Source organism: Kogia breviceps, unplaced genomic scaffold, assembly GCF_026419965.1.
Source record: "Kogia breviceps isolate mKogBre1 unplaced genomic scaffold, mKogBre1 haplotype 1 scaffold_57, whole genome shotgun sequence".
In the NCBI taxonomy this organism is placed as follows: domain Eukaryota; kingdom Metazoa; phylum Chordata; class Mammalia; order Artiodactyla; family Physeteridae; genus Kogia; species Kogia breviceps.
The window spans coordinates 2149195-2171070 of NW_026712012.1; positions in this window are offsets into that span (position 1 = coordinate 2149195).

The following is a 21876-nucleotide window of genomic DNA, read 5'->3' on the forward strand; positions in this document are numbered from 1 at the left end:
TTCATGTGCTATCGGGGCCATTCCGATGTACCCGTTGACATCCGTTTCCTGCAGTTCTGCCTTGCGTTCAGCGCCTCTTCGTAGCCTGACCTCAATATATTTTGGGGCGATAGTTATCGTTTAGAACTCTGCAGTTTTGGGAAGTGCAGTGCCCCTGAGCTCCATTTCCCAAGTCGCTTTTTTGTGAGTGGGACGCAACACGGCTGGATGGCTTCATGCCCTATTGTCGATCCGGGGTGGCAGGCTGAACCGCTGGTGAATTCTTCTTCGTGATGGGAAATGAGAGTGACATGTGCCCGACCAAACACCTCCAGCGAGTCTCTCATTGGTTCCCCCTCTTGCAGTTCATCCTGCGGACAAATTGCAGACGGTACGAAAGAGGCATGGAAAGGCGCCGAGTCTCCAAGTGGGGAGATTGTTAGTAAGGGGGCCTGAATGGAGAACACGAGCACCAGGAGATGAAAACTGAGGTGAGTTTCAGAAAGCTTTCCCGATCCCACGGTGTAGCATCCGCTGGGTTTCCAATGAGTGCTTTCGCTGTCGGAAGATTGCGTTGAACCTGGAGAGTTGGGACCCATGGAATGGGGAGCACGCAGGATTCCTTTCAAGGGTCTGCATTTGCTTTCCCAACCTCACCAATCGTCTCAGCCCCAAGAGTGTCCAGCCTTATGTCTTCTGCCGCTGGGGCTGTAGATGTGGTCAATCCTGGTTGCATGCCAGTCCCTGAACGCATTTTGGAAGAATTTCTCTCTGTTTTGCCCTGCTTGTTTCTTCTTTATGTTGGAAATGTATCCTCAGAATGGGTCTGAGCTGATTTTCCCTGCTGGTTTTAGGCCGCTTTACACACACTTGATGCACTTACACAGAGATATCAAGACTTAGCTTTTAAGATGCTTACTAGTCGGATAGATACTTGTGCGATGAACAGGGTCTGGTGAGTCCAGTTGATTGAGCAAGGAGTAGGTCGTGTACATTCCATATTCGGTTTTCGGAAGGGTATCTGTGCTCATTTCAAACTCGAGTTTTATGCGTCACCCCACCTCACCTTTCCCCTGAAGCAGGCATAAGTGTGTTTTCTAAAAGCGTGACTCTGTTCTGTTTGGGGATTCAGTGCATGGGGAGCGATTTTTACATTCCCTCGATAAGTGATATCATAAGTCTCTTTTTTTGTGGGACTTATTTCACTGAGGATGATCGTACCTAAATCCACTCAGGATGCTGCTACCAGCCTCATGACGTGGATTTCATGGCTGAGTGACACTCCATTGGACCTACGTAGCACCACTTCTGCACTTGTCCACTTGTCTACTCGTCTTTGTCCACTTGGCTCTTTCCTGGGATATGAAACGTGTACCGGAGTGGAGGTTCTTGTCAAGACAGCAGCCCTCAACTTTGGGGTCCCTGTGTCTGGTTGATTTTTTCATTTTCCCAAGGTCAACGCCCATGTGTGGAAGTGCCCTATGCTCTGTGGTTCTGTGTTTTACATGGTTTGGGAAAGAGGATACACTTGTGAAGATTGGCTGTTGGCCATTGACATCCCGCCCATCAGCTTAACAAGGCTCCCTTGACTCCGTGGCCTGTCCTGCCTTTCTGGTTTTTAGACTTTTTTTGCCTGGCCCTTTTGCCCCGGGGGGGGGGGGCGAGAGATTTCTTTGTAGTGCTGATTTGCTCTCCCAGGTTGCTTGGTTGGCCAAAAAGGGCGTATGCGTTTTTTCCTGAATATATTCAGGAAAAAACGCATACGCCCTTTTTGGCCAACCGCATCATTGTCCACGTTCTGGCGCTTTTCATGTGCTATCGGGGCCATTCCGATGTACCCGTTGACATCCGTTTCCTGCAATTCTGCCTTGCGTTCAACGCCTCTTCGTAGCCTGACCTCAATATATTTTGGGGCGATAGTTATCGTTTAGAACTCTGCAGGTTTGGGAAGTGCAGTGCCCCTGAGCTCCATTTCCCAAGTCGCTTTTTTGTGAGTGGGACGCAACACGGCTGGATGGCTTCACGCCTTATTGTCGATCCGGGGTGGCAGGCTGAACCGCTGGTGAATTCTTCTTCGTGATGGGAAATGAGAGTGACATGTGCCCGACCAAACACCTCCAGCGAGTCTCTCATTGGTTCCCCCTCTTGCAGTTCATCCTGCGGACAAATTGCAGACGGTACGAAAGAGGCATGGAAAGGCGCCGAGTCTCCAAGTGGGGAGATTGTTAGTAAGGGGGCCTGAATGGAGAACACGAGCACCAGGAGATGAAAACTGAGGTGAGTTTCAGAAAGCTTTCCCGATCCCACGGTGTAGCATCCGCTGGGTTTCCAATGAGTGCTTTCGCTGTCGGAAGATTGCGTTGAACCTGGAGAGTTGGGACCCATGGAATGGGGAGCACGCAGGATTCCTTTCAAGGGTCTGCATTTGCTTTCCCAACCTCACCAATCGTCTCAGCCCCAAGAGTGTCCAGCCTTATGTCTTCTGCCGCTGGGGCTGTAGATGTGGTCAATCCTGGTTGCATGCCAGTCCCTGAACGCATTTTGGAAGAATTTCTCTCTGTTTTGCCCTGCTTGTTTCTTCTTTATGTTGGAAATGTATCCTCAGAATGGGTCTGAGCTGATTTTCCCTGCTGGTTTTAGGCCGCTTTACACACACTTGATGCACTTACACAGAGATATCAAGACTTAGCTTTTAAGATGCTTACTAGTCGGATAGATACTTGTGCGATGAACAGGGTCTGGTGAGTCCAGTTGATTGAGCAAGGAGTAGGTCGTGTCCATTCCATATTCGGTTTTCGGAAGGGTATCTGTGCTCATTTCAAACTCGAGTTTTATGCGTCACCCCACCTCACCTTTCCCCTGAAGCAGGCATAAGTGTGTTTTCTAAAAGCGTGACTCTGTTCTGTTTGGGGATTCAGTGCATGGGGAGCGATTTTTACATTCCCTCGATAAGTGATATCATAAGTTTCTTTTTTTGTGGGACTTATTTCACTGAGGATGATCGTACCTAAATCCACTCAGGATGCTGCTACCAGCCTCATGACGTGGATTTCATGGCTGAGTGATACTCCATTGGACCTACGTAGCACCACTTGTCCACTTGTCCACTTGTCTTTGTCCACTTGTCCACTCGTCTTTGTCCACTTGGCTCTTTCCTGGGATATGAAACGTGTACCGGAGTGGAGGTTCTTGTCAAGACAGCAGCCCTCAACTTTGGGGTCCCTGTGTCTGGTTGATTTTTTCATTTTCCCAAGGTCAGCGCCCATGTGTGGGAGTGCCCTATGCTCTGTGGTTCTGTGTTTTACATGGTTTGGGAAAGAGGATACACTTGTGAAGATTGGCTGTTGGCCATTGACATCCCGCCCATCAGCTTAACAAGGCTCCCTTGACTCCGTGGCCTGTCCTGCCTTTCTGGTTTTTAGACTTTTTTTGCCTGGCCCTTTTGCCCCGGGGGGGGCGAGAGATTTCTTTGTAGTGCTGATTTGCTCTCCCAGGTTGCTTGGTTGGCCAAAAAGGGCGTATGCGTTTTTTCCTGAATACATTCAGGAAAAAACGCATACGCCCTTTTTGGCCAACCGCATCATTGTCCACGTTCTGGCGCTTTTCATGTGCTATCGGGGCCATTCCGATGTACCCGTTGACATCCGTTTCCTGCAGTTCTGCCTTGCGTTCAGCGCCTCTTCGTAGCCTGACCTCAATATATTTTGGGGCGATAGTTATCGTTTAGAACTCTGCAGGTTTGGGAAGTGCAGTGCCCCTGAGCTCCATTTCCCAAGTCGCTTTTTTGTGAGTGGGACGCAACACGGCTGGATGGCTTCACGCCCTATTGTCGATCCGGGGTGGCAGGCTGAACCGCTGGTGAATTCTTCTTCGTGATGGGAAATGAGAGTGACATGTGCCCGACCAAACACCTCCAGCGAGTCTCTCATTGGTTCCCCCTCTTGCAGTTCATCCTGCGGACAAATTGCAGACGGTACGAAAGAGGCATGGAAAGGCGCCGAGTCTCCAAGTGGGGAGATTGTTAGTAAGGGGGCCTGAATGGAGAACACGAGCACCAGGAGATGAAAACTGAGGTGAGTTTCAGAAAGCTTTCCCGATCCCACGGTGTAGCATCCGCTGGGTTTCCAATGAGTGCTTTCGCTGTCGGAAGATTGCGTTGAACCTGGAGAGTTGGGACCCATGGAATGGGGAGCACGCAGGATTCCTTTCAAGGGTCTGCATTTGCTTTCCCAACCTCACCAATCGTCTCAGCCCCAAGAGTGTCCAGCCTTATGTCTTCTGCCGCTGGGGCTGTAGATGTGGTCAATCCTGGTTGCATGCCAGTCCCTGAACGCATTTTGGAAGAATTTCTCTCTGTTTTGCCCTGCTTGTTTCTTCTTTATGTTGGAAATGTATCCTCAGAATGGGTCTGAGCTGATTTTCCCTGCTGGTTTTAGGCCGCTTTACACACACTTGATGCACTTACACAGAGATATCAAGACTTAGCTTTTAAGATGCTTACTAGTCGGATAGATACTTGTGCGATGAACAGGGTCTGGTGAGTCCAGTTGACTGAGCAAGGAGTAGGTCGTGTCCATTCCATATTCGGTTTTCGGAAGGGTATCTGTGCTCATTTCAAACTCGAGTTTTATGCGTCACCCCACCTCACCTTTCCCCTGAAGCAGGCATAAGTGTGTTTTCTAAAAGCGTGACTCTGTTCTGTTTGGGGATTCAGTGCATGGGGAGCGATTTTTACATTCCCTCGATAAGTGATATCATAAGTCTCTTTTTTTGTGGGACTTATTTCACTGAGGATGATCGTACCTAAATCCACTCAGGATGCTGCTACCAGCCTCATGACGTGGATTTCATGGCTGAGTGACACTCCATTGGACCTACGTAGCACCACTTCTGCACTTGTCCACTTGTCCACTCGTCTTTGTCCACTTGGCTCTTTCCTGGGATATGAAACGTGTACCGGAGTGGAGGTTCTTGTCAAGACAGCAGCCCTCAACTTTGGGGTCCCTGTGTCTGGTTGATTTTTTGATTTTCCCAAGGTCAACGCCCATGTGTGGAAGTGCCCTATGCTCTGTGGTTCTGTGTTTTACATGGTTTGGGAAAGAGGATACACTTGTGAAGATTGGCTGTTGGCCATTGACATCCCGCCCATCAGCTTAACAAGGCTCCCTTGACTCCGTGGGCTGTCCTGCCTTTCTGGTTTTTAGACTTTTTTCGCCTGGCCCTTTTGCCCCGGGGGGGGCGAGAGATTTCTTTGTAGTGCTGATTTGCTCTCCCAGGTTGCTTGGTTGGCCAAAAAGGGCGTATGCGTTTTTTCCTGAATATATTCAGGAAAAAACGCATACGCCCTTTTTGGCCAACCGCATCATTGTCCACGTTCTGGCGCTTTTCATGTGCTATCGGGGCCATTCCGATGTACCCGTTGACATCCGTTTCCTGCAGTTCTGCCTTGCGTTCAGCGCCTCTTCGTAGCCTGACCTCAATATATTTTGGGGCGATAGTTATCGTTCAGAACTCTGCAGGTTTGGGAAGTGCAGTGCCCCTGAGCTCCATTTCCCAAGTCGCTTTTTTGTGAGTGGGACGCAACACGGCTGGATGGCTTCACGCCCTATTGTCGATCCGGGGTGGCAGGCTGAACCGCTGGTGAATTCTTCTTCGTGATGGGAAATGAGAGTGACATGTGCCCGACCAAACACCTCCAGCGAGTCTCTCATTGGTTCCCCCTCTTGCAGTTCATCCTGCGGACAAATTGCAGACGGTACGAAAGAGGCATGGAAAGGCGCCGAGTCTCCAAGTGGGGAGATTGTTAGTAAGGGGGCCTGAATGGAGAACACGAGCACCAGGAGATGAAAACTGAGGTGAGTTTCAGAAAGCTTTCCCGATCCCACGGTGTAGCATCCGCTGGGTTTCCAATGAGTGCTTTCGCTGTCGGAAGATTGCGTTGAACCTGGAGAGTTGGGACCCATGGAATGGGGAGCACGCAGGATTCCTTTCAAGGGTCTGCATTTGCTTTCCCAACCTCACCAATCGTCTCAGCCCCAAGAGTGTCCAGCCTTATGTCTTCTGCCGCTGGGGCTGTAGATGTGGTCAATCCTGGTTGCATGCCAGTCCCTGAACGCATTTTGGAAGAATTTCTCTCTGTTTTGCCCTGCTTGTTTCTTCTTTATGTTGGAAATGTATCCTCAGAATGGGTCTGAGCTGATTTTCCCTGCTGGTTTTAGGCCGCTTTACACACACTTGATGCACTTACACAGAGATATCAAGACTTAGCTTTTAAGATGCTTACTAGTCGGATAGATACTTGTGCGATGAACAGGGTCTGGTGAGTCCAGTTGATTGAGCAAGGAGTAGGTCGTGTCCATTCCATATTCGGTTTTCGGAAGGGTATCTGTGCTCATTTCAAACTCGAGTTTTATGCGTCACCCCACCTCACCTTTCCCCTGAAGCAGGCATAAGTGTGTTTTCTAAAAGCGTGACTCTGTTCTGTTTGGGGATTCAGTGCATGGGGAGCGATTTTTACATTCCCTCGATAAGTGATATCATAAGTTTCTTTTTTTGTGGGACTTATTTCACTGAGGATGATCGTACCTAAATCCACTCAGGATGCTGCTACCAGCCTCATGACGTGGATTTCATGGCTGAGTGACACTCCATTGGACCTACGTAGCACCACTTGTCCACTTGTCCACTTGTCTTTGTCCACTTGTCCACTCGTCTTTGTCCACTTGGCTCTTTCCTGGGATATGAAACGTGTACCGGAGTGGAGGTTCTTGTCAAGACAGCAGCCCTCAACTTTGGGGTCCCTGTGTCTGGTTGATTTTTTCATTTTCCCAAGGTCAACGCCCATGTGTGGAAGTGCCCTATGCTCTGTGGTTCTGTGTTTTACATGGTTTGGGAAAGAGGATACACTTGTGAAGATTGCCTGTTGGCCATTGACATCCCGCCCATCAGCTTAACAAGGCTCCCTTGACTCCGTGGGCTGTCCTGCCTTTCTGGTTTTTAGACTTTTTCGCCTGGCCCTTTTGCCCCGGGGGGGGGCGAGTGATTTCTTTGTAGTGCTGATTTGCTCTCCCAGGTTGCTTGGTTGGCCAAAAAGGGCGTATGCGTTTTTTCCTGAATATATTCAGGAAAAAACGCATACGCCCTTTTTGGCCAACCGCATCATTGTCCACGTTCTGGCGCTTTTCATGTGCTATCGGGGCCATTCCGATGTACCCGTTGACATCCGTTTCCTGCAGTTCTGCCTTGCGTTCAGAGCCTCTTCGTAGCCTGACCTCAATATATTTTGGGGCGATAGTTATCGTTTAGAACTCTGCAGGTTTGGGAAGTGCAGTGCCCCTGAGCTCCATTTCCCAAGTCGCTTTTTTGTGAGTGGGACGCAACACGGCTGGATGGCTTCACGCCCTATTGTCGATCCGGGGTGGCAGGCTGAACCTCTGGTGAATTCTTCTTCGTGATGGGAAATGAGAGTGACATGTGCCCGACCAAACACCTCCAGCGAGTCTCTCATTGGTTCCCCCTCTTGCAGTTCATCCTGCGGACAAATTGCAGACGGTTCGAAAGAGGCATGGAAAGGCGCCGAGTCTCCAAGTGGGGAGATTGTTAGTAAGGGGGCCTGAATGGAGAACACGAGCACCAGGAGATGAAAACTGAGGTGAGTTTCAGAAAGCTTTCCCGATCCCACGGTGTAGCATCCGCTGGGTTTCCAATGAGTGCTTTCGCTGTCGGAAGATTGCGTTGAACCTGGAGAGTTGGGACCCATGGAATGGGGAGCACGCAGGATTCCTTTCAAGGGTCTGCATTTGCTTTCCCAACCTCACCAATCGTCTCAGCCCCAAGAGTGTCCAGCCTTGTGTCTTCTGCCGCTGGGGCTGTAGATGTGGTCAATCCTGGTTGCATGCCAGTCCCTGAACGCATTTTGGAAGAATTTCTCTCTGTTTTGCCCTGCTTGTTTCTTCTTTATGTTGGAAATGTATCCTCAGAATGGGTCTGAGCTGATTTTCCCTGCTGGTTTTAGGCCGCTTTACACACACTTGATGCACTTACACAGAGATATCAAGACTTAGCTTTTAAGATGCTTACTAGTCGGATAGATACTTGTGCGATGAACAGGGTCTGGTGAGTCCAGTTGATTGAGCAAGGAGTAGGTCGTGTCCATTCCATATTCGGTTTTCGGAAGGGTATCTGTGCTCATTTCAAACTCGAGTTTTATGCGTCACCCCACCTCACCTTTCCCCTGAAGCAGGCATAAGTGTGTTTTCTAAAAGCGTGACTCTGTTCTGTTTGGGGATTCAGTGCATGGGGAGCGATTTTTACATTCCCTCGATAAGTGATATCATAAGTTTCTTTTTTTGTGGGACTTATTTCACTGAGGATGATCGTACCTAAATCCACTCAGGATGCTGCTACCAGCCTCATGACGTGGATTTCATGGCTGAGTGACACTCCATTGGACCTACGTAGCACCACTTGTCCACTTGTCCACTTGTCTTTGTCCTCTTGTCCACTCGTCTTTGTCCACTTGGCTCTTTCCTGGGATATGAAACGTGTACCGGAGTGGAGGTTCTTGTCAAGACAGCAGCCCTCAACTTTGGGGTCCCTGTGTCTGGTTGATTTTTTCATTCTCCCAAGGTCAACGCCCATGTGTGGAAGTGCCCTATGCTCTGTGGTTCTGTGTTTTACATGGTTTGGGAAAGAGGATACACTTGTGAAGATTGGCTGTTGGCCATTGACATCCCGCCCATCAGCTTAACAAGGCTCCCTTGACTCCGTGGGCTGTCCTGCCTTTCTGGTTTTTAGACTTTTTTCGCCTGGCCCTTTTGCCCCGGGGGGGGGGGCGAGAGATTTCTTTGTAGTGCTGATTTGCTCTCCCAGGTTGCTTGGTTGGCCAAAAAGGGCGTATGCGTTTTTTCCTGAATATATTCAGGAAAAAACGCATACGCCCTTTTTGGCCAACCGCATCATTGTCCACGTTCTGGCGCTTTTCATGTGCTATCGGGGCCATTCCGATGTACCCGTTGACATCCGTTTCCTGCAGTTCTGCCTTGCGTTCAGCGCCTCTTCGTAGCCTGACCTCAATATATTTTGGGGCGATAGTTATCGTTTAGAACTCTGCAGGTTTGGGAAGTGCAGTGCCCCTGAGCTCCATTTCCCAAGTCGCTTTTTTGTGAGTGGGACGCAACACGGCTGGATGGCTTCACGCCCTATTGTCGATCCGGGGTGGCAGGCTGAACCGCTGGTGAATTCTTCTTCGTGATGGGAAATGAGAGTGACATGTGCCCGACCAAACACCTCCAGCGAGTCTCTCATTGGTTCCCCCTCTTGCAGTTCATCCTGCGGACAAATTGCAGACGGTACGAAAGAGGCATGGAAAGGCGCCGAGTCTCCAAGTGGGGAGATTGTTAGTAAGGGGGCCTGAATGGAGAACACGAGCACCAGGAGATGAAAACTGAGGTGAGTTTCAGAAAGCTTTCCCGATCCCACGGTGTAGCATCCGCTGGGTTTCCAATGAGTGCTTTCGCTGTCGGAAGATTGCGTTGAACCTGGAGAGTTGGGACCCATGGAATGGGGAGCACGCAGGATTCCTTTCAAGGGTCTGCATTTGCTTTCCCAACCTCACCAATCGTCTCAGCCCCAAGAGTGTCCAGCCTTATGTCTTCTGCCGCTGGGGCTGTAGATGTGGTCAATCCTGGTTGCATGCCAGTCCCTGAACGCATTTTGGAAGAATTTCTCTCTGTTTTGCCCTGCTTGTTTCTTCTTTATGTTGGAAATGTACCCTCAGAATGGGTCTGAGCTGATTTTCCCTGCTGGTTTTAGGCCGCTTTACACACACTTGATGCACTTACACAGAGATATCAAGACTTAGCTTTTAAGATGCTTACTAGTCGGATAGATACTTGTGCGATGAACAGGGTCTGGTGAGTCCAGTTGATTGAGCAAGGAGTAGGTCGTGTCCATTCCATATTCGGTTTTCGGAAGGGTATCTGTGCTCATTTCAAACTCGAGTTTTATGCGTCACCCCACCTCACCTTTCCCCTGAAGCAGGCATAAGTGTGTTTTCTAAAAGCGTGACTCTGTTCTGTTTGGGGATTCAGTGCATGGGGAGCGATTTTTACATTCCCTCGATAAGTGATATCATAAGTTTCTTTTTTTGTGGGACTTATTTCACTGAGGATGATCGTACCTAAATCCACTCAGGATGCTGCTACCAGCCTCATGACGTGGATTTCATGGCTGAGTGACACTCCATTGGACCTACGTAGCACCACTTCTGCACTTGTCCACTTGTCTACTCGTCTTTGTCCACTTGGCTCTTTCCTGGGATATGAAACGTGTACCGGAGTGGAGGTTCTTGTCAAGACAGCAGCCCTCAACTTTGGGGTCCCTGTGTCTGGTTGATTTTTTCATTTTCCCAAGGTCAACGCCCATGTGTGGAAGTGCCCTATGCTCTGTGGTTCTGTGTTTTACATGGTTTGGGAAAGAGGATACACTTGTGAAGATTGGCTGTTGGCCATTGACATCCCGCCCATCAGCTTAACAAGGCTCCCTTGACTCCGTGGCCTGTCCTGCCTTTCTGGATTTTAGACTTTTTTTGCCTGGCCCTTTTGCCCCGGGGGGGGGGCGAGAGATTTCTTTGTAGTGCTGATTTGCTCTCCCAGGTTGCTTGGTTGGCCAAAAAGGGCGTATGCGTTTTTTCCTGAATATATTCAGGAAAAAACGCATACGCCCTTTTTGGCCAACCGCATCATTGTCCACGTTCTGGCGCTTTTCATGTGCTATCGGGGCCATTCCGATGTACCCGTTGACATCCGTTTCCTGCAATTCTGCCTTGCGTTCAACGCCTCTTCGTAGCCTGACCTCAATATATTTTGGGGCGATAGTTATCGTTTAGAACTCTGCAGGTTTGGGAAGTGCAGTGCCCCTGAGCTCCATTTCCCAAGTCGCTTTTTTGTGAGTGGGACGCAACACGGCTGGATGGCTTCACGCCCTATTGTCGATCCGGGGTGGCAGGCTGAACCGCTGGTGAATTCTTCTTCGTGATGGGAAATGAGAGTGACATGTGCCCGACCAAACACCTCCAGCGAGTCTCTCATTGGTTCCCCCTCTTGCAGTTCATCCTGCGGACAAATTGCAGACGGTACGAAAGAGGCATGGAAAGGCGCCGAGTCTCCATGTGGGGAGATTGTTAGTAAGGGGGCCTGAATGGAGAACACGAGCACCAGGAGATGAAAACTGAGGTGAGTTTCAGAAAGCTTTCCCGATCCCACGGTGTAGCATCCGCTGGGTTTCCAATGAGTGCTTTCGCTGTCGGAAGATTGCGTTGAACCTGGAGAGTTGGGACCCATGGAATGGGGAGCACGCAGGATTCCTTTCAAGGGTCTGCATTTGCTTTCCCAACCTCACCAATCGTCTCAGCCCCAAGAGTGTCCAGCCTTATGTCTTCTGCCGCTGGGGCTGTAGATGTGGTCAATCCTGGTTGCATGCCAGTCCCTGAACGCATTTTGGAAGAATTTCTCTCTGTTTTGCCCTGCTTGTTTCTTCTTTATGTTGGAAATGTATCCTCAGAATGGGTCTGAGCTGATTTTCCCTGCTGGTTTTAGGCCGCTTTACACACACTTGATGCACTTACACAGAGATATCAAGACTTAGCTTTTAAGATGCTTACTAGTCGGATAGATACTTGTGCGATGAACAGGGTCTGGTGAGTCCAGTTGATTGAGCAAGGAGTAGGTCGTGTCCATTCCATATTCGGTTTTCGGAAGGGTATCTGTGCTCATTTCAAACTCGAGTTTTATGCGTCACCCCACCTCACCTTTCCCCTGAAGCAGGCATAAGTGTGTTTTCTAAAAGCGTGACTCTGTTCTGTTTGGGGATTCAGTGCATGGGGAGCGATTTTTACATTCCCTCGATAAGTGATATCATAAGTTTCTTTTTTTGTGGGACTTATTTCACTGAGGATGATCGTACCTAAATCCACTCAGGATGCTGCTACCAGCCTCATGACGTGGATTTCATGGCTGAGTGATACTCCATTGGACCTACGTAGCACCACTTGTCCACTTGTCCACTTGTCTTTGTCCACTTGTCCACTCGTCTTTGTCCACTTGGCTCTTTCCTGGGATATGAAACGTGTACCGGAGTGGAGGTTCTTGTCAAGACAGCAGCCCTCAACTTTGGGGTCCCTGTGTCTGGTTGATTTTTTCATTTTCCCAAGGTCAACGCCCATGTGTGGGAGTGCCCTATGCTCTGTGGTTCTGTGTTTTACATGGTTTGGGAAAGAGGATACACTTGTGAAGATTGGCTGTTGGCCATTGACATACCGCCCATCAGCTTAACAAGGCTCCCTTGACTCCGTGGCCTGTCCTGCCTTTCTGGTTTTTAGACTTTTTTTGCCTGGCCCTTTTGCCCCGGGGGGGGCGAGAGATTTCTTTGTAGTGCTGATTTGCTCTCCCAGGTTGCTTGGTTGGCCAAAAAGGGCGTATGCGTTTTTTCCTGAATACATTCAGGAAAAAACGCATACGCCCTTTTTGGCCAACCGCATCATTGTCCACGTTCTGGCGCTTTTCATGTGCTATCGGGGCCATTCCGATGTACCCGTTGGCATCCGTTTCCTGCAGTTCTGCCTTGCGTTCAGCGCCTCTTCGTAGCCTGACCTCAATATATTTTGGGGCGATAGTTATCGTTTAGAACTCTGCAGGTTTGGGAAGTGCAGTGCCCCTGAGCTCCATTTCCCAAGTCGCTTTTTTGTGAGTGGGACGCAACACGGCTGGATGGCTTCACGCCCTATTGTCGATCCGGGGTGGCAGGCTGAACCGCTGGTGAATTCTTCTTCGTGATGGGAAATGAGAGTGACATGTGCCCGACCAAACACCTCCAGCGAGTCTCTCATTGGTTCCCCCTCTTGCAGTTCATCCTGCGGACAAATTGCAGACGGTACGAAAGAGGCATGGAAAGGCGCCGAGTCTCCAAGTGGGGAGATTGTTAGTAAGGGGGCCTGAATGGAGAACACGAGCACCAGGAGATGAAAACTGAGGTGAGTTTCAGAAAGCTTTCCCGATCCCACGGTGTAGCATCCGCTGGGTTTCCAATGAGTGCTTTCGCTGTCGGAAGATTGCGTTGAACCTGGAGAGTTGGGACCCATGGAATGGGGAGCACGCAGGATTCCTTTCAAGGGTCTGCATTTGCTTTCCCAACCTCACCAATCGTCTCAGCCCCAAGAGTGTCCAGCCTTATGTCTTCTGCCGCTGGGGCTGTAGATGTGGTCAATCCTGGTTGCATGCCAGTCCCTGAATGCATTTTGGAAGAATTTCTCTCTGTTTTGCCCTGCTTGTTTCTTCTTTATGTTGGAAATGTATCCTCAGAATGGGTCTGAGCTGATTTTCCCTGCTGGTTTTAGGCCGCTTTACACACACTTGATGCACTTACACAGAGATATCAAGACTTAGCTTTTAAGATGCTTACTAGTCGGATAGATACTTGTGCGATGAACAGGGTCTGGTGAGTCCAGTTGATTGAGCAAGGAGTAGGTCGTGTCCATTCCATATTCGGTTTTCGGAAGGGTATCTGTGCTCATTTCAAACTCGAGTTTTATGCGTCACCCCACCTCACCTTTCCCCTGAAGCAGGCATAAGTGTGTTTTCTAAAAGCGTGACTCTGTTCTGTTTGGGGATTCAGTGCATGGGGAGCGATTTTTACATTCCCTCGATAAGTGATATCATAAGTTTCTTTTTTTGTGGGACTTATTTCACTGAGGATGATCGTACCTAAATCCACTCAGGATGCTGCTACCAGCCTCATGACGTGGATTTCATGGCTGAGTGACACTCCATTGGACCTACGTAGCACCACTTGTCCACTTGTCCACTTGTCTTTGTCCACTTGTCCACTCGTCTTTGTCCACTTGGCTCTTTCCTGGGATATGAAACGTGTACCGGTGTGGAGGTTCTTGTCAAGACAGCAGCCCTCAACTTTGGGGTCCCTGTGTCTGGTTGATTTTTTCATTTTCCCAAGGTCAACGCCCATGTGTGGAAGTGCCCTATGCTCTGTGGTTCTGTGTTTTACATGGTTTGGGAAAGAGGATACACTTGTGAAGATTGGCTGTTGGCCATTGACATCCCGCCCATCAGCTTAACAAGGCTCCCTTGACTCCGTGGCCTGTCCTGCCTTTCTGGTTTTTAGACTTTTTTCGCCTGGCCCTTTTGCCCCGGGGGGGGGCGAGAGATTTCTTTGTAGTGCTGATTTGCTCTCCCAGGTTGCTTGGTTGGCCAAAAAGGGCGTATGCGTTTTTTCCTGAATATATTCAGGAAAAAACGCATACGCCCTTTTTGGCCAACCGCATCATTGTCCACGTTCTGGCGCTTTTCATGTGCTATCGGGGCCATTCCGATGTACCCGTTGACATCCGTTTCCTGCAGTTCTGCCTTGCGTTCAGCGCCTCTTCGTAGCCTGACCTCAATATATTTTGGGGCGATAGTTATCGTTTAGAACTCTGCAGGTTTGGGAAGTGCAGTGCCCCTGAGCTCCATTTCCCAAGTCGCTTTTTTGTGAGTGGGACGCAACATGGCTGGATGGCTTCACGCCCTATTGTCGATCCGGGGTGGCAGGCTGAACCTCTGGTGAATTCTTCTTCGTGATGGGAAATGAGAGTGACATGTGCCCGACCAAACACCTCCAGCGAGTCTCTCATTGGTTCCCCCTCTTGCAGTTCATCCTGCGGACAAATTGCAGACGGTACGAAAGAGGCATGGAAAGGCGCCGAGTCTCCAAGTGGGGAGATTGTTAGTAAGGGGGCCTGAATGGAGAACACGAGCACCAGGAGATGAAAACTGAGGTGAGTTTCAGAAAGCTTTCCCGATCCCACGGTGTAGCATCCGCTGGGTTTCCAATGAGTGCTTTCGCTGTCGGAAGATTGCGTTGAACCTGGAGAGTTGGGACCCATGGAATGGGGAGCACGCAGGATTCCTTTCAAGGGTCTGCATTTGCTTTCCCAACCTCACCAATCGTCTCAGCCCCAAGAGTGTCCAGCCTTGTGTCTTCTGCCGCTGGGGCTGTAGATGTGGTCAATCCTGGTTGCATGCCAGTCCCTGAACGCATTTTGGAAGAATTTCTCTCTGTTTTGCCCTGCTTGTTTCTTCTTTATGTTGGAAATGTATCCTCAGAATGGGTCTGAGCTGATTTTCCCTGCTGGTTTTAGGCCGCTTTACACACACTTGATGCACTTACACAGAGATATCAAGACTTAGCTTTTAAGATGCTTACTAGTCGGATAGATACTTGTGCGATGAACAGGGTCTGGTGAGTCCAGTTGATTGAGCAAGGAGTAGGTCGTGTCCATTCCATATTCGGTTTTCGGAAGGGTATCTGTGCTCATTTCAAACTCGAGTTTTATGCGTCACCCCACCTCACCTTTCCCCTGAAGCAGGCATAAGTGTGTTTTCTAAAAGCGTGACTCTGTTCTGTTTGGGGATTCAGTGCATGGGGAGCGATTTTTACATTCCCTCGATAAGTGATATCATAAGTTTCTTTTTTTGTGGGACTTATTTCACTGAGGATGATCGTACCTAAATCCACTCAGGATGCTGCTACCAGCCTCATGACGTGGATTTCATGGCTGAGTGACACTCCATTGGACCTACGTAGCACCACTTGTCCACTTGTCCACTTGTCTTTGTCCACTTGTCCACTCGTCTTTGTCCACTTGGCTCTTTCCTGGGATATGAAACGTGTACCGGAGTGGAGGTTCTTGTCAAGACAGCAGCCCTCAACTTTGGGGTCCCTGTGTCTGGTTGATTTTTTCATTTTCCCAAGGTCAACGCCCATGTGTGGAAGTGCCCTATGCTCTGTGGTTCTGTGTTTTACATGGTTTGGGAAAGAGGATACACTTGTGAAGATTGGCTGTTGGCCATTGACATCCCGCCCATCAGCTTAACAAGGCTCCCTTGACTCCGTGGGCTGTCCTGCCTTTCTGGTTTTTAGACTTTTTTCGCCTGGCCCTTTTGCCCCGGGGGGGGGCGAGAGATTTCTTTGTAGTGCTGATTTGCTCTCCCAGGTTGCTTGGTTGGCCAAAAAGGGCGTATGCGTTTTTTCCTGAATACATTCAGGAAAAAACGCATACGCCCTTTTTGGCCAACCGCATCATTGTCCACGTTCTGGCGCTTTTCATGTGCTATCGGGGCCATTCCGATGTACCCGTTGACATCCGTTTCCTGCAGTTCTGCCTTGCGTTCAGCGCCTCTTCGTAGCCTGACCTCAATATATTTTGGGGCGATAGTTATCGTTTAGAACTCTGCAGGTTTGGGAAGTGCAGTGCCCCTGAGCTCCATTTCCCAAGTCGCTTTTTTGTGAGTGGGACGCAACACGGCTGGATGGCTTCACGCCCTATTGTCGATCCGGGGTGGCAGGCTGAACCGCTGGTGAATTCTTCTTCGTGATGGGAAATGAGAGTGACATGTGCCCGACCAAACACCTCCAGCGAGTCTCTCATTGGTTCCCCCTCTTGCAGTTCATCCTGCGGACAAATTGCAGACGGTACGAAAGAGGCATGGAAAGGCGCCGAGTCTCCAAGTGGGGAGATTGTTAGTAAGGGGGCCTGAATGGAGAACACGAGCACCAGGAGATGAAAACTGAGGTGAGTTTCAGAAAGCTTTCCCGATCCCACGGTGTAGCATCCGCTGGGTTTCCAATGAGTGCTTTCGCTGTCGGAAGATTGCGTTGAACCTGGAGAGTTGGGACCCATGGAATGGGGAGCACGCAGGATTCCTTTCAAGGGTCTGCATTTGCTTTCCCAACCTCACCAATCGTCTCAGCCCCAAGAGTGTCCAGCCTTATGTCTTCTGCCGCTGGGGCTGTAGATGTGGTCAATCCTGGTTGCATGCCAGTCCCTGAATGCATTTTGGAAGAATTTCTCTCTGTTTTGCCCTGCTTGTTTCTTCTTTATGTTGGAAATGTATCCTCAGAATGGGTCTGAGCTGATTTTCCCTGCTGGTTTTAGGCCGCTTTACACACACTTGATGCACTTACACAGAGATATCAAGACTTAGCTTTTAAGATGCTTACTAGTCGGATAGATACTTGTGCGATGAACAGGGTCTGGTGAGTCCAGTTGATTGAGCAAGGAGTAGGTCGTGTCCATTCCATATTCGGTTTTCGGAAGGGTATCTGTGCTCATTTCAAACTCGAGTTTTATGCGTCACCCCACCTCACCTTTCCCCTGAAGCAGGCATAAGTGTGTTTTCTAAAAGCGTGACTCTGTTCTGTTTGGGGATTCAGTGCATGGGGAGCGATTTTTACATTCCCTCGATAAGTGATATCATAAGTTTCTTTTTTTGTGGGACTTATTTCACTGAGGATGATCGTACCTAAATCCACTCAGGATGCTGCTACCAGCCTCATGACGTGGATTTCATGGCTGAGTGACACTCCATTGGACCTACGTAGCACCACTTGTCCACTTGTCCACTTGTCTTTGTCCACTTGTCCACTCGTCTTTGTCCACTTGGCTCTTTCCTGGGATATGAAACGTGTACCGGTGTGGAGGTTCTTGTCAAGACAGCAGCCCTCAACTTTGGGGTCCCTGTGTCTGGTTGATTTTTTCATTTTCCCAAGGTCAACGCCCATGTGTGGAAGTGCCCTATGCTCTGTGGTTCTGTGTTTTACATGGTTTGGGAAAGAGGATACACTTGTGAAGATTGGCTGTTGGCCATTGACATCCCGCCCATCAGCTTAACAAGGCTCCCTTGACTCCGTGGCCTGTCCTGCCTTTCTGGTTTTTAGACTTTTTTCGCCTGGCCCTTTTGCCCCGGGGGGGGGCGAGAGATTTCTTTGTAGTGCTGATTTGCTCTCCCAGGTTGCTTGGTTGGCCAAAAAGGGCGTATGCGTTTTTTCCTGAATATATTCAGGAAAAAACGCATACGCCCTTTTTGGCCAACCGCATCATTGTCCACGTTCTGGCGCTTTTCATGTGCTATCGGGGCCATTCCGATGTACCCGTTGACATCCGTTTCCTGCAGTTCTGCCTTGCGTTCAGCGCCTCTTCGTAGCCTGACCTCAATATATTTTGGGGCGATAGTTATCGTTTAGAACTCTGCAGGTTTGGGAAGTGCAGTGCCCCTGAGCTCCATTTCCCAAGTCGCTTTTTTGTGAGTGGGACGCAACATGGCTGGATGGCTTCACGCCCTATTGTCGATCCGGGGTGGCAGGCTGAACCTCTGGTGAATTCTTCTTCGTGATGGGAAATGAGAGTGACATGTGCCCGACCAAACACCTCCAGCGAGTCTCTCATTGGTTCCCCCTCTTGCAGTTCATCCTGCGGACAAATTGCAGACGGTACGAAAGAGGCATGGAAAGGCGCCGAGTCTCCAAGTGGGGAGATTGTTAGTAAGGGGGCCTGAATGGAGAACACGAGCACCAGGAGATGAAAACTGAGGTGAGTTTCAGAAAGCTTTCCCGATCCCACGGTGTAGCATCCGCTGGGTTTCCAATGAGTGCTTTCGCTGTCGGAAGATTGCGTTGAACCTGGAGAGTTGGGACCCATGGAATGGGGAGCACGCAGGATTCCTTTCAAGGGTCTGCATTTGCTTTCCCAACCTCACCAATCGTCTCAGCCCCAAGAGTGTCCAGCCTTGTGTCTTCTGCCGCTGGGGCTGTAGATGTGGTCAATCCTGGTTGCATGCCAGTCCCTGAACGCATTTTGGAAGAATTTCTCTCTGTTTTGCCCTGCTTGTTTCTTCTTTATGTTGGAAATGTATCCTCAGAATGGGTCTGAGCTGATTTTCCCTGCTGGTTTTAGGCCGCTTTACACACACTTGATGCACTTACACAGAGATATCAAGACTTAGCTTTTAAGATGCTTACTAGTCGGATAGATACTTGTGCGATGAACAGGGTCTGGTGAGTCCAGTTGATTGAGCAAGGAGTAGGTCGTGTCCATTCCATATTCGGTTTTCGGAAGGGTATCTGTGCTCATTTCAAACTCGAGTTTTATGCGTCACCCCACCTCACCTTTCCCCTGAAGCAGGCATAAGTGTGTTTTCTAAAAGCGTGACTCTGTTCTGTTTGGGGATTCAGTGCATGGGGAGCGATTTTTACATTCCCTCGATAAGTGATATCATAAGTTTCTTTTTTTGTGGGACTTATTTCACTGAGGATGATCGTACCTAAATCCACTCAGGATGCTGCTACCAGCCTCATGACGTGGATTTCATGGCTGAGTGACACTCCATTGGACCTACGTAGCACCACTTGTCCACTTGTCCACTTGTCTTTGTCCACTTGTCCACTCGTCTTTGTCCACTTGGCTCTTTCCTGGGATATGAAACGTGTACCGGAGTGGAGGTTCTTGTCAAGACAGCAGCCCTCAACTTTGGGGTCCCTGTGTCTGGTTGATTTTTTCATTTTCCCAAGGTCAACGCCCATGTGTGGAAGTGCCCTATGCTCTGTGGTTCTGTGTTTTACATGGTTTGGGAAAGAGGATACACTTGTGAAGATTGGCTGTTGGCCATTGACATCCCGCCCATCAGCTTAACAAGGCTCCCTTGACTCCGTGGGCTGTCCTGCCTTTCTGGTTTTTAGACTTTTTTCGCCTGGCCCTTTTGCCCCGGGGGGGGGCGAGAGATTTCTTTGTAGTGCTGATTTGCTCTCCCAGGTTGCTTGGTTGGCCAAAAAGGGCGTATGCGTTTTTTCCTGAATATATTCAGGAAAAAACGCATACGCCCTTTTTGGCCAACCGCATCATTGTCCACGTTCTGGCGCTTTTCATGTGCTATCGGGGCCATTCCGATGTACCCGTTGACATCCGTTTCCTGCAGTTCTGCCTTGCGTTCAGCGCCTCTTCGTAGCCTGACCTCAATATATTTTGGGGCGATAGTTATCGTTTAGAACTCTGCAGGTTTGGGAAGTGCAGTGCCCCTGAGCTCCATTTCCCAAGTCGCTTTTTTGTGAGTGGGACGCAACACGGCTGGATGGCTTCACGCCCTATTGTCGATCCGGGGTGGCAGGCTGAACCTCTGGTGAATTCTTCTTCGTGATGGGAAATGAGAATGACATGTGCCCGACCAAACACCTCCAGAGAGTCTCTCATTGGTTCCCCCTCTTGCAGTTCATCCTGCGGACAAATTGCAGACGGTACGAAAGAGGCATGGAAAGGCGCCGAGTCTCCAAGTGGGGAGATTGTTAGTAAGGGGGCCTGAATGGAGAACACGAGCACCAGGAGATGAAAACTGAGGTGAGTTTCAGAAAGCTTTCCCGATCCCACGGTGTAGCATCCGCTGGGTTTCCAATGAGTGCTTTCGCTGTCGGAAGATTGCGTTGAACCTGGAGAGTTGGGACCCATGGAATGGGGAGCACGCAGGATTCCTTTCAAGGGTCTGCATTTGCTTTCCCAACCTCACCAATCGTCTCAGCCCCAAGAGTGTCCAGCCTTATGTCTTCTGCTGCTGGGGCTGTAGATGTGGTCAATCCTGGTTGCATGCCAGTCCCTGAACGCATTTTGGAAGAATTTCTCTCTGTTTTGCCCTGCTTGTTTCTTCTTTATGTTGGAAATGTATCCTCAGAATGGGTCTGAGCTGATATTCCCTGCTGGTTTTAGGCCGCTTTACACACACTTGATGCACTTACACAGAGATATCAAGACTTAGCTTTTAAGATGCTTACTAGTCGGATAGATACTTGTGCGATGAACAGGGTCTGGTGAGTCCAGTTGATTGAGCAAGGAGTAGGTCGTGTCCATTCCATATTCGGTTTTCGGAAGGGTATCTGTGCTCATTTCAAACTCGAGTTTTATGCGTCACCCCACCTCACCTTTCCCCTGAAGCAGGCATAAGTGTGTTTTCTAAAAGCGTGACTCTGTTCTGTTTGGGGATTCAGTGCATGGGGAGCGATTTTTACATTCCCTCGATAAGTGATATCATAAGTTTCTTTTTTTGTGGGACTTATTTCACTGAGGATGATCGTACCTAAATCCACTCAGGATGATGCTACCAGCCTCATGACGTGGATTTCATGGCTGAGTGACACTCCATTGGACCTACGTAGCACCACTTGTCAACTTGTCCACTTGTCTTTGTCCACTTGTCCTCTTGGCTCTTTCCTGGGATATGAAACGTGTACCGGAGTGGAGGTTCTTGTCAAGACAGCAGCCCTCAACTTTGGGGTCCCTGTGTCTGGTTGATTTTTTCATTTTCCCAAGGTCAACGCCCATGTGTGGAAGTGCCCTATGCTCTGTGGTTCTGTGTTTTACATGGATTGGGAAAGAGGATACACTTGTGAAGATTGGCTGTTGGCCATTGACATCCCGCCCATCAGCTTAACAAGGCTCCCTTGACTCCGTGGCCTGTCCTGCCTGTCTGGTTTTTAGACTTTTTTCGCCTGGCCCTTTTGCCCCGGGGGGGGGCGAGAGATTTCTTTGTAGTGCTGATTTGCTCTCCCAGGTTGCTTGGTTGGCCAAAAAGGGCGTATGCGTTTTTTCCTGAATATATTCAGGAAAAAACGCATACGCCCTTTTTGGCCAACCGCATCATTGTCCACGTTCTGGCGCTTTTCATGTGCTATCGGGGCCATTCCGATGTACCCGTTGACATCCGTTTCCTGCAGTTCTGCCTTGCGTTCAGCGCCTCTTCGTAGCCTGACCTCAATATATTTTGGGGCGATAGTTATCTTTTAGAAATCTGCAGGTTTGGGAAGTGCAGTGCCCCTGAGCACCATTTCCCAAGTCGCTTTTTTGTGAGTGGGACGCAACACGGCTGGATGGCTTCACGCCCTATTGTCGATCCGGGGTGGCAGGCTGAACCGCTGGTGAATTCTTCTTCGTGATGGGAAATGAGAGTGACATGTGCCCGACCAAACACCTCCAGCGAGTCTCTCATTGGTTCCCCCTCTTGCAGTTCATCCTGCGGACAAATTGCA